Genomic DNA, 14182 nt, shown 5'->3' on the forward strand with positions numbered 1-14182 from the left:
CATAAATATATCTCTCTTCTAAATGAGGGGATTGGGGTATGATCAAAATCAATATCCAAGCAATCCTTAAGAGAGAGAGAGAGAGAGAGAGAGAGAGAGAGAGAGAGAGAGAGAGAGAGAGAGAGAGAGAGAGAGAGAGGACAAATACTCTCATATTACAACGTCATTGAATCAATATAACATATTACTAAAACTAAGAAATAATATCGATAACTAGATGTTGCTTAATGAACCTCTTTTTAATTAAAAGATGGACTAAATTTAGTATTCACTGTAAGGGTTTTACAATTTATACTTTGATTATCAAATTAAAGAAAAAAGTCTGCACAGTTCCCCTTGATCTTCTTGCTCTCTCTTTTATTTTTCTGGATTACAAGTTAGATATTCCATCTTATACATGCACAATATTGTCTTGCCACAACCTTCTGATCTTCTTGCTGTCGTTGATCATTCACAACTGTTTTCTAATAATTGATGATCTCTCAAGGTTTGTACATGTTTTTTTTTTGCTAAAAGTTGTACTATGTTTATGCTCCTTCAACCAAAGACATGAGACTAGACATCTTAGTAATCACTTCAACTTAGTTTGCCTCTTTCGATGCGGTCTTCAAACTCCTGATATGCTACTGCATATAGGCCTGGGCTTTCCAATTTTGGGGCTCCAACTCCGACAAAGTTAGAAAGCCTAACTTTGAACTCCAACTTCAATAAAATATGAAGCTGAAGTTGAGCTCCAACTCTGACAAAGTCAAAAAGCCCAACTCTAAAGTCAGACTTCGACAAAAGCCAGAGTCGAAGTTGGGCTCTAACTCCAACTCTAACCAAAATCAAAACTTTGAAGTCGAAATAGAAGCTTTAGTCAGAGTTGGGCTAGGGCAGAAAGATGCAAATACATTGATATGCTCTTCTTTTTCTTCTTCCTATTTGCAAAACCTCATAAATCCAAATCCCTTTTCATAGGGGTGATACTTGCATGATGCGGGATAGGGTGGACCCTTGCCTACACCCCACCCCACCCCACACCATGTGGAGGAAGGGGTTTTCATCCCTGCCCTGAGTGCCTAGTGTAACAGTCCGCTAGAAATTCAATTGTGAAATTTCTATTGACTTTAGGAACTTCGTGAAGATTTTATAAGCTTTCACGAATCCATTAATCATATAGGTTTTAGTCTAACTACATAGTTAGTGTTATTACTCATTATGGTATCAGAAGTGTGTTTTTGATTATTGGAGATAGTTAGAAGTGTCTAAATGTATTATGGTTTGTGCCATTAGAGTCGGAGGGTTATTTAAGGTCTTATAGCGCAATAACACTTTTTTATATTTTCGGACGAAACGTCTATTCAAAATTGTGGATATTATTGGATAAAAATATCTTGAGCTAATTTTTGTGGATATTATTGGATAAAAATATCTTAAGCTAATTTTGTGGATATTATTAGATAAAAATATTTTAAGCTAATTTCGGGGATATTATTGGGTAAAAATATCTTGAGTTGATTTTTGTAGATATTATTAGGTAAGAGAGTCCTACACTCCACTCTCACTTCGGGTAAGAGAGTCCTACACTTAACTCTCACTTCGGATAAGAGAGCTCTACACTTAACTCTCACTCCAGCCTCATCTCTTCCATATCTCATCCATAAGTATCTCCAGCCACCCCTCCCCACGAAATTATCTTCATTTACACTTTCCTATGAAAGAATACCAAACACTCTCTCTCGGACAGCTTTTAGGTGTTCTTTTGTACACCCATTTCGAAGCTTTTGTAAGTGTTTTATCATAAAGTCTCCTTCATATAAGTTGTTCATTTTTTAGTCTAATTTACGTGGATATCTTATTTGTCTCATTTTAAAACCATTTGGTCAGTAAAATACTATGTAAACTATAGAAAGGTCATTCTGGGAGATAAACTGGAGAATATGTTATAGTTTGAAGTTTTTGACCAAGCTAATAGATAGATATTGGTCTGAAAATTTTATGGAGTATTGTTAACATGTGTATATGATTATTGGTTGAGGATTTTTGCATGATTAAAGGTTTTGATGAAAGATTTTCTTAGATTTAGAAACTTAGAAACTGGAAGAGGAAAAACAATTTCTGTTTTGAGAAAGTTTAACTCTTTGGTGGTTTAAACCTATTCCAATGACTTTGATAATTTTATTGGAGGATTCTAAGCATCTTATATACATGTTATATTATTATTTTGAAGATATTTGATATTAGTTTCAAAGATATGAAATTTTATGTAAAGAGATATTCAAATAAGCCAAAGTGTGGATGTTCTTGGCTAAATTTATGTTTTGGTTAATTTTTAACCATGTGATCTTGAATTAGAAACTTATATATGTTTTAGGACATTTTTTTAAACCATGTGATGGTTTGGTTTGAAGATCACATCTTTATAAGTCATAGATCAAAAGGTTAATCAAAATAAGTTAGAAACAAAAATCAATGAAAATAGCATATGGGAATTTCGACCCTCTGGAGTTTTAATAGTTGTGATTAGTTTTAAATTTTTCTAAATTGATATTTGAGTTGAGGATAAAATTTACATGAGGCATGTAAATTTTGGTGACTTTTGGAATTAGTATGCAAAATCCTTAAGTTATGGGTAAAACGATCATTTTCCTACATGTAGAGAGTAAAATGAAAATTTTACTCTTTAAGTTAATATTTTCCATATTTCAAGTTATTAGTGATTTAGTGCTAACTTTTAGAATCACTAATTACAGTTCCTCGTGATCGTGCTTGAGGTTTTATAAGAAACGTGGAGATCGAGGTAAGTTAGCTTTTAACTTACTAGCAGTCTACTGTGTATGTGTGCTAAGTAAAGGAACTACAGTGTATGTATGTGTATTATCATATATGTCATGCCATGCCAAGTTATCACGTAATTGTCTATTATACAGAATTTATTCTGTCATCAATTTTTATCTGTTACATAATATATTCTGTCATGTATTACTGTACATTACAAGTACGTCATGCTAAGTATGCCATCTATTACATGTATGTCAAGTCATGTAATATTCACTGTTGTAAGTATGTCATGTTAAATATGTTGTCTATTATATGTTATGTCACGTTACGAAATATTTCTATCTCAAGTTGGTTATGTATTTCAAGTTATGTTCAAGTCACGTTATGTTACGTCAGGGTTTCAGTCCTTTCATATTCCAGTCACGTTTCATATTAAGTGTGTAGAATACATGGTGTAACAGCTCGCTAGAAATTTAATTGTGAAATTTCTATTAGCTTTAGGAACCTCATGAAGACCCCATAAGTTTTCACGAATCCATTAATCGTATAGATTTTAATCTAACTACATAGTTAGTGTTATTATTTACTATGGTATCTGAAGTGTGTTTTTGATTATTGGAGATAGTTAGAAGTGTCAAAATGTATTATGGTTTGTGCCATTAGACTCGGAGGGTTATTTAAGGTCTTATGACGCAATAACATTTTTTCATATTTTCGGACGAAATGTCTGTTCAAAACTGTAGATATTATTGGATAAAAATATTTTGAACTAAATTTTGTGGATATTTTGGATAAAAATATCTTAAGTTAATTTTGTGGATATTATTGGATAAAAATATTTTGAGTTGATTTTTTGTAGATATTATTAGGTAAGAGAGTCCTACACTCCATTTTCACTCCGGGTAAGAGAGTCCTACACTTAACTCTCATTTCGGGTAAGAGAGTCCTACACTTAACTCTCACTCCAGCCTCATCTCTTCCATATCTCATCCATAAGTATCTCCAGCCACCCCTCTCTACGAAATTATCTTCATTTACACTTTCCATTGAAAGAATATCAAACACTCTCTCTCGGACAGCTTTTAAGAGGTCTTTTGCACACCCATTTCGAAGCTTTTGTAAGTATTTTATCATAAAGTCTCCTTCATATAAGTTGTTTCTTTTTGAGTCTAGTTTATGTGGATATCTTATTTGTCCCATTTGAAAATAATTTGGTCAGTCAAATATTGTATAAATTATAGAAAGGTCATTCTGGGAGATAAACTGGAGAATATGTTATAACTTGGAGTTTTTGACCAACCTAATGGATAGATATTGGTCCGAAATTTTTATAGAGTATTGTTAACATGTGTATATGATTATTGGTTGAGGATTTTTTCATGATTAAAGGTTTTGATGAAATATTTTCTTAGATTTAGAAACTTAGAAATTGGAAGAGGAAAAACAGTTTCTGTTTTGAGAAAGTTTAAATCTTTGGTGGTCTAAACCTATTCCAATGACTTTGATAATTTTATTGTAGGATCCTAAGCATCTTATATACATGTTATATTATTATTTTGAAGATATTTGATGTTAGTTTCAAAAATATGAAATTTTATGCAAAGAGATATTCAGATAAGCCAAAGTGTGGATATTCTTGGCGAAATTTATGTTTTGGTTAATTTCTAACCATGTGATCTTGAATTAGAAGCTTATATATATTTTAGGACATCTTTTTAAGCCATGTGATGGTTTGGTTTGAAGATCATATATTTATAAGTCATAGATCAAGAGATTTATTAAAACTAGTTGAGGAAAAAGTTTCTGTTTTTGGACTAAGTGTAAAACCAAAAACTCTAAATGTTATTTTGTGATTTTGGTGACTTTAGTTTGATGATTTAAAGCATAGTTGATGTTAGGATGATATTATGAATATGTTAGAAGTAAGATTTGATTTTTGAAATTCTTGGATCTTTTTACAAAAAAGTTTGGTGTTAATTATTAGCTTTTTCTAAATGGATGTTTTAAGTATGGTTTTGAACTTAGGATTGGAAGATGTTTGTTGCAAAATTTTGATTTAAGCATGAGTTTTGAAGTTGGAAGGAATTGCAACAAAAATCAAGGGAAATGGCCTATGGATGTTTCGGCCATAGTGTATTTTTCATAATTGTGTTTTGTTTTAAATTTTTCTGAATTGATATTTAAGTTTAGGACAAAATTTACATGAGGAATGTAAATTTTGGAAACTTTTGGAGTTAGTATGCAAAATCCTTAAGTTATTGGTAAAACGGTCATTTTCCCACATGTAAAGAAAATTTTACTCTTTAAGTTAGTATTTTCCATATTTTAAATTATTAGTGATTTAATTCTAACTTTTAGAATCACTAATTACAGTTCCTCGTGATCACACTTGAAGTTTTATAAGAAACGCGGAGATCGAGGTAAGTTAGTTTTTAACTTACTAGCAGTCTACTGTGTATGTGTGCTAAGTAAAGGAACTATAGTGTATGTATGTGTGTTATCATATATGTTATGCCATGCCAAGTTATCACGTAATTGTCTATTATACAGAATTTATTCTGTCATCAATTTTTATCTGTTACATAATATATTCTGTCATGTATTACTGTACCTTACAAGTACGTCATGCTAAGTATACCATCTATTACATGTATGTCAAGTCATGTAATATTTACTGTTGCAAGTATGTCATGTTAAATATGTTGTCTATTATATGTTATGCCATGTTACGAAATGTTTATATCTCAAGTTGGTCATGTATTTCAAGTTATGTTCAAGTCAGGTTATGTTACGTCAGGGCTTCAGTCCTTTTGTATTCCAGTCACGTTTCATCTTGAGTACATTCAGTTTGTGTAGAATACATGGGGCCACAACAACTATGGAGTATGTATTTACACGTAGAATACATGGGGCTACAACAACTATGGAGTATGTATTTTTCATGTTAAGTCAAGTTTGTGTAGAATACATGGGACCACAACAATTGTGGAGTATGCATTTTTCATGTTAAGTCAAGTTCAGATCAAGTTCATGTCAAGTCAAGTTCAGTTCATGTTTCAATTTAAGTTATGTCAATTATGTTATGTTGTACGCCAAGTTATGCTTTAATTACTTAAGAATTTGATTATGCATTTATGTTTTTACTGTCATCCATGCATCATTAGCTTGTGTGGAAGTTTTTTGTTAACTTACTGAGATTTGTAATCAAATCTCATTTTGGTAGTCCCAACTACCATTCCCCTCGAATGGTAGATCTTGTTACAGGACCTGAAGGAGAATCAGGAACTGATCAACTAGACACAGTTGACTAAGCGACGGTGCGACGTCAATGTTAATATAGTAGTTAATGTAAATTACTACTTGTATAATGGAGTTTCATCTCTAGTACTTTTTGGATCATAACCATTTTGGACTAGTGTTGTGATCTGTTCAATGGGTCTTTATGTATGAAGTATGTTTTAAGCATTTGGGATATTTTGAATTTGGTGTATAGTATTACTAAAGAAAAAAAAAATTATCCACTGCGAATATTGCATAATGTTAGATACATGTTAGGAATATTGCATCTTATATGTCATGAACGGGGGCATGTAACCTCGTGTTGCATGTCTCGATGCTTCAAATGTCCGTCTGATTCCAAACGGAATTTGGGGGCGTCACACATGGGGCCACAACAACTGTGGAGTATGTATTTTTCATGTTAAGTCAAGTTTGTGTAGAATACATGGGGCCACAACAACTATGGAGTATGTATTTACACATAAAATACATGGGGCCACAACAACTGTGGAGTATATATTTTTCGTGTTAAGTTAAGTTTCAGAACAAGTTCATGATAAGTCAATTTTCATATCATGTTCATGTTAAGTCAAGTTTCAGAGCAAGTTCATACTAAGTCAAGTTTCAGATCAAGTTCATGTCAATTCAAATTCAGTTCATGTTTCAATTTAAGTTATGTCAATTATGCTATGTTGTACGTCAAGTTATGCTTTAATTACTTATGAATTTGATTATGCAATTATGCTTTTACTGTCATCAATGCATGATTAGTTTGTGTGGAAGTTTTTTGTTAACTTACTAAGATTTGTAATCAAATCTCACTGTGGTAGTCCCAACTACCATTCCTCCTGAATGGTAGATCTTGTTACAGGACCTGAAAGAGAATCAGGAGCTGACCAACTAGACACAGTTGACGGAGCGACGATGCGACGTCAATGTTAATATAGTAGTTAACGTAAATTACTATTTATACGATGGAGTTGCATCTCTAGTACTTTTTAGATCATAAGCATTTTGGACTAGTGTTATGATCTTAGTTGTTCAATGGGTCTTTATATATGAAGTATATTTTAAGCATTTGAGATATTTTTAATTTGGTGCATAATATTACTAAAAAAAAATTTATCCGCTGCGAATATTGTATAATGTTAGATGCATGTTAGGAACATTGCATCTTATATGTCATGAACGGGGGCAGATAACCTTGTGTTGCATGTCTCGACGCTTCAAATGTCCGTCCAATCCCAAACGAAATTTGGGGGCGTCACACCTAGCCCCCGCTGCCTACTTCTACCATTTCACAACTTATAAAAAACTTATCATAGTTTAAATGAGAAAAACATATTTGAAAGGTGAAACGCTAGGAATATTAAGAAGAAAGAACAAACTACAAGTCTACACCCAAGTAGAAATACATGAGTTCAGATCCATTCGCTCAAGCTCCAAGCCAAAACCCTTTGTACTGTATTGACCCATTCAGTCTTTGACACAAAAATTCCAACATACATCTCAGCCAAAATCGATCCAAGCCCGTATATTCTGACTAGTTCGCATTCAGTGGTATCGAGAATAAGAAAGAAGAAGAAATCTTGGGCAATATCAAGAAGAAGAAAGAAGAGTAAGAGACAGGAGAATGAAATGAGTCGGGTTAGTCTTAGTTAAATAGAAAAATATGAATATATGGGAAGATTTAAACGATATCGTTTTAAGAGTCTTAAAAAAAAAAAAAAAAACTCAATGAATTTGGTCTTGTGGCTGTGGGTGAAGCTCAAACTCATGATGTGGGTTTACAAATAAGAAATACCCCCAACCATTAGGTTACTTGGCCTATTATCATTTTTTTACATTATAAAATATATTACAAAACGTCGTTTTACATTTTGAAATGAAAAAAACCTATCAGAGTTGGAGACAACTTTCCAACTTTTTTTTTTGGAGGACCTCTGACTCTGAACTCCGATCTTTTTGACTCTATCGAAGTCGAATCTAGAGTGGACATCAGCCAAAGAGCCTGCAAAAGTTTTGCACAACCATAGTTGCAAAAGAAGACTGAAAATAGTCCCAAATCTAGAATATGTTGGAGGAGAAAAACTAGTATTCTATTCTAGAGGGAAGGGATGAGAGACTATTTTTGAAATTTCTCTAACTGAATTATTTCTCAAGTTGCTTACTTTGTGCCAATGCATACATAGGTATTTATAGGCTTGTAGATTCACCTAACATTATTCTAATACATGAAATTCCCTAGTACATGAACACCCAAGTACATGAATATCCCGAATACATGAATCTCTAAATACATGAATTGCTTCTTTCAAGATAAACCTTCACTTTAGTTCATGAATCTACCAAAAGACACAACTCTTCATCTAACATTTACTAAATTAAGTTTATTATTCAACACCCGCCTGTAAACTTAATTCTTAGTAACTCCGAGCAACATCAGCAACTTATTAAAAGTATCATACTTGAGAAGTTTTGTAAAAATATTTGTAACTTGATCATGGGTGTTCACAAATTTGATTTGTACTTCATTCTTGACAATACATTCGTGAAAAAAATGAAATCTTGTATCAATATGCTTGCTTCTATCATGAAAGATCAGATTTTTCGCCAATGCAAGTGCCGACTTGTTATCAACAAAAATCTTCGTGGTTTCCTCTTGTGGCATGAGTAGCTCTTTCAATAACCTTCTCAGCCAAATTACATGACAAATACAAGATGTCGCAGCAACATATTCAGCTTCAATTGGTTACTTCTTAGAACTCCGAGTAAATGCCGTATTTCCCAAATAAAACACAAAACCGGTAGTGCTCTTCTAGTCATCCAAGTCTCCAATCACTATCACTATACTCCACAAGCTTAAATTTATTAGAAAATGAATAAAGAAGGTCGTAATCAATGGTACCTTTCAGATAACGTAGACTTTTCTTAGCCACTTTGAAATGCATTGTGCTTGGTGACTCCATATATTGGCTAACAAGTCCAACTCCATAAAGTATATCAGCTCTTGTGCAAGTCAAATATCTCAAACTTCCAACAAGGCTCTTGAACATTGTGGAGTCTACCTTCTCTATGTCATCATGCTTGGACAATTTCTCTCCACATTCAACCAGGGTGCTCACGGATTGACAATATTCCATCTTGAATATTTTGAGAATTTCCATTGCAAAACCTTCTTAAGAGATAAAAATCCCATCCTCCATTTGTTTGATCTCAATGCCAAGATAATAAGACATGAGACCAATATTAGTCATTTTAAATTCTCTTGTCATAGCTTTCTTAAATTTTTCATAAATACTTGGATTGCTTCCAGTAAAAATTAAATCATCAACATGCATGCAAACAAGCAAAATGTCTTTATTTTCACGCACCTTATCATAGAGAGCATATTCATGCGGGCACTTGGTGAATCCATTCTCCTAAAAATATTTATCAATTTGACTATTCCATGCCCTTGGCGCTTGTTTTAAGCCATACAAAGCTTTCTTTAACTTCAACACTTTTTCTTCTTGCCCTTTGACCATATAACCCATAGTTTGCTCTACATTAACTTCTTCCTAAGGATTCCATTCAGGAAAGCGGATTTGACATCCATTTGATAAATCCTTCACTTCTTTTGAGCTGCAAGAGAAATAATTATCTAGATCATCTCTAATCGTGCAACAGTGGCAAAGATTTCCCTATAATCAATACAAGGACGTTGGCTATATCTCTTGGCCACCAATCTTGTCTTGAATCTTTCTACTTCTCCCTTAGCATTCTTCTTCTTGATTGATTTTATCTCCTCATCCATGGCAATTCTCCACTTTTTCTCTTATATCGCTTCTTCAAAATCTATTGATTCACAATAGGCAAAGTGACAAAAAAGAGTTAGATCATCACTTAAATTCTCCGTTACCTCATAAAGATCTTGGAGACTTCTCATTCAGGGTTGCCTTTTACTAGAACTTCCTTCATAAGAAGATGATGAAGGAGTACTAGGAATTGTTGTTGATTGAAGAGGTGTCATGAGTTTTTGTACAACATTTCCTTGATCTTTATCTTTAGGGAAGGGAAAGAAATCATATCTTTCTTTCTCTTGATCACTCCAATCCCACGAACCTTCTTCGTCATATTCCACATCTCTACTAACGATTATCTTTCCAGTGCTTGGATTATAAAGCTTGTAGCCTTTGAATCTTTGATCATAGCCAATGAAGATCATGTGCTTCTTGCTTTTATCATCAAGCTTGGATATTTATTGATCGGGCACATGTACATAGCCAATACTTCCAAAAACTCTCAAATGGAAAACACTTGGCTTTCTTCCACTCCATGCTTCTTGGGGAGTTAAGTTCTCTACACTTTTTATAGGACAACAGTTTGATAAGTAAGCAGCACAATCCACTGCTTCCGCCCAAAACTCTTTAGGCATCCTCTTTGTCTTCAACATGCTTCGAGAAATATTGAGAATTATTCTATTCTTTCTTTCAACCACTCTATTTTGTTGAGGTGATCTCGAAACCATCAAAGCTCGACGAATCCCATGTGCTTCACAAAACTCATTAAATTTATTAGATGTAAACTCACCCCCTCTATTTGATATCAAAGCCTTAATCTCATAGCCACTTTTCTTTTCAACAAGTGTTTGAATTTTTTAAAAGTGCCAAACTCTTCAGATTTTTCTTTCAAAAAATATACCCACGTTTTTCTAATAAAGTCATCAATAAAGAGGAGGAAGTATCAACTTTTACAAATGAAGAATGATTGATCAGTCCACAAAATTGGCATGAACAAGTTGGAGCAGCTCACTTGCTCTTGTAAATTATTCTTTTGGAAAGCTCTTCAGGAATTATTTGCCAACAAGACACCCTTTGCAAAATTGATCGGATTGATCAATAGGCGGCAAGCCTTTCACCATCTCCTTTCAAGCCAACAACTTCAATCCACCAAAATTCACATGCCCAAGCCTCAAATGCCAAAGCCAAGACGTATCTTTCACACAAGCTTTGAGGCACTTAGCCACATCAGTTTGAATATTAAGCAAAAACATCCTATTGCTTATTATGGACACTTTAGCAATCAAATTCTTCTTCTCATCTCTTAGAATAAGACTATGATTTTTCATTTCAACCTCACAGTCTTTTTCCAAAAGTTGCCACAAACTCAAAATGTTGATTTTCATACTTGGAACATAATAAACATTTGATATAAATTGATGGCTCCCATTTTTCAACTAAATTAGAATCATACCTCTCCATTTGATAGGAATTTTTGACAAATCTCCAAAAGTGACATTCTAACTCACTGATTCGTCAAGTTCCATGAACTTGCTTTTGTCTCCACACATATGATTGCTTGCAGCATTATCACGATACTACAAATTCGATTTGCTAGTTTCTCCTCCTTTGAAGGCTAGTAGCAAAGTGGGCTCCGCTTCCTCATTTTCAATGTGATTTGCCTTCTCTCCAGTATTGCTAAGAGAATTCTAGCACTCAGAAACATAATGACCATACTTTTAACAATTGTAGCATTTGATTTTGAACTTGTCATATTGTTGTCCATTCTGCCTTGAGTAATTTCCTCTATCACGACTTCTTGAGGGTTGACCTCTACCTTCATAGTTAACGTTTTGATTGTTTTGTCCGCCTCTTCCTCGTTCTCATCCTCTTCTTCCTCTTCCTTATCCTCGTCTGCATCCTCTTCCTCGTTAACTTTTATCATGCTCTCCTTCATTCTCTTTTACAGAGAGTTTTGTGGCAAGAACATGCTCAATAGGTTCTTCTTCTTGAGTCTCTCTTCATTTGCTTGGAGAGATCCCATGAGTTGATCAACTGTCATCGTCTCCAAGTCTTTCGACTCTACAATAGTCACCACAATATAATCAAACTTTGAATGCAACGAGTGAAGAATCTTCTGAACCACCCGGACATCCTCCAGTTTTTCTCTATATCTCCTTATTTGATTCACAATGGCCAACAATTTTGAAAAATAATCCGCAATCGTCTCAGATTCTTGCGTACGAAGGACTTCAAACTCATCCCATAGCATTTGGAGCCTACTTTCTTCACTTTATCAACTCCTAGATAAGAGTTTTGTTAGATCTCCCATGCTTGCTTGGAAGTAGTGGCATTGACCACTTTCTCAAACATTGCTTCATCCAAACATTGATGGATGAGTGTGAGAGCTTGTTGGTCCTTCTTCCGCAACCTTTGCAGAGCCTTCTTTTGATTAAGACTCAACAAAACTTCGTTTGTAGGCTCCTCATAGCCTTTATCTACGATCTCCCATGTATCTTGAGATCCAAGCAAAGTTTTCATTCGAATGTACCAATTCTAATAATTCTCTTTTTTCAAATGCAAAAATTGAAACGTAAAAGATGAGTTGGCAATTTCAGGATCTAGAAAATTGTTGCTCTGATACCAGTTTGTTGGAGGAGAAAAACTAGTATTCTATTCTAAAGGGAAAAGAGGAGAGACTATTTCTGAAATTTCTCCAACTAAATTATTTCTCAAGTGGCTTACTTTGTGCCAATGCATACATAGGTATTTATAAGCATGTAGATTCACCTAGCATTTACTCTAATACATGAACTTCTCTAGTACATGAACACCCAAGTACATGAATATCTCAAATACATGAATATCCCAAATACATGAATCTCTAAATACATGAATTACTTCTTTCAAGATGAACTTTCACTCTAGTTCATGAATCTACCAAAAGACACAACTCTTCATATAACATTTACTAAATTAAATTTATTATTCAACAAAATATTGTTGAAACCACCTTCAAGGAAAAATAAAATTGAAAAATCCTGCACATCTAAAATCATGTTGTACTATATATATATATATGCATGTGCACATATAAGGCCGGTGTGTGTATATATATACTCAGGTGATCTCGGCTATTATTGTTAAATACTCAGGTGCTTCTTGAATGTTTTACACGATATTCCTTCACTATAAATGAGGGTTATTGAATAATATTCAGGAAGAGATTATTCTTGAACATGTGATCATCTCAGCTCTTTTTTTTTTTTTTTAAAAGTGTATATATATATATATATGTGAAATTTAATTGAGTATTAATTTGTCTTGTACAATGAGTTAGCGTTCTTGAGATTATATAAATTTTGGAACGTCATTCCTGTATCTTTTTTCTAATTTTCTTTCTTCTGAGCAGATCATTCATTGTATGAGTTCTATGAATGAAAATGAATTATTTATCTTCTCTAATTGGATCGACTATCTAGCTATGTACATACAAAATAACCTAATTATATATATTAGCTCTCTCTCTCTCTCTCTCTCTCTCTCTCTCTCTCTCTCTAGATCTCTCTCTCTCATGGCCTGGGCCATAAAACTGCAATATTCCAAATATATATTCCGATCTCATAAAAAATATAATAGACAGAATTTGTAGCGGATATGGTCCTGCAGGAACGTACTGTTGAAAACCTCCATATGTTAATGTTGTCATGTTTGCAACAAACACTTCATAATATATCTCAGGTGATATATTATATACGGACCTTTGTTTCCCATTAAAAGAAAGGAAGTCAAAATGCTTAGGTACTAAAGCTGCATGCAGAATCCGCATTCAAACGTACCATGCACGCTCCATTTATATATTTCTGTAGACAGGTAACAGTTAAAAGTCAATGGCTCTCTTATCTTCTTCTTTTGACTCACATATCCACCTAGCTGGCCGCCTCGATTTAGTGTTCGTCACTGTAAGGTGAAGAGACCAAGAAATGTGGGCAATCTAGTATAGGAAGATTCTATCCAACAAGATTTCCCATTATAGGAGTACTATCTTCATATTTACGGTTTAGCACAAATGCAAATTGAGCTAGCATGAATTAAATCGAACACTTAAAAGATAAATTAATATATTAGCTAGATCATCATCTATATCAAGTATATAAGAAATGTCAAACCCATGGGGCCCCCGCCATGCAAGGACTATTACCCTAAGATCATGATCCATATATACACAAAATTCAATTCGTTTTGCTTAATTTCTAGCTATTTGACTTGAGCTAGCTCGTACTGGTGCAGTACTATTAGTAGATCCAAACATGAATATTCTTCTATCTTTCCTTTTCTTTTTGAGCTTCTTTCACATATATAATAACTAACCTTTTACC

The sequence above is a fragment of the Carya illinoinensis genome, chromosome 1, assembly GCF_018687715.1.
Source record: "Carya illinoinensis cultivar Pawnee chromosome 1, C.illinoinensisPawnee_v1, whole genome shotgun sequence".
In the NCBI taxonomy this organism is placed as follows: domain Eukaryota; kingdom Viridiplantae; phylum Streptophyta; class Magnoliopsida; order Fagales; family Juglandaceae; genus Carya; species Carya illinoinensis.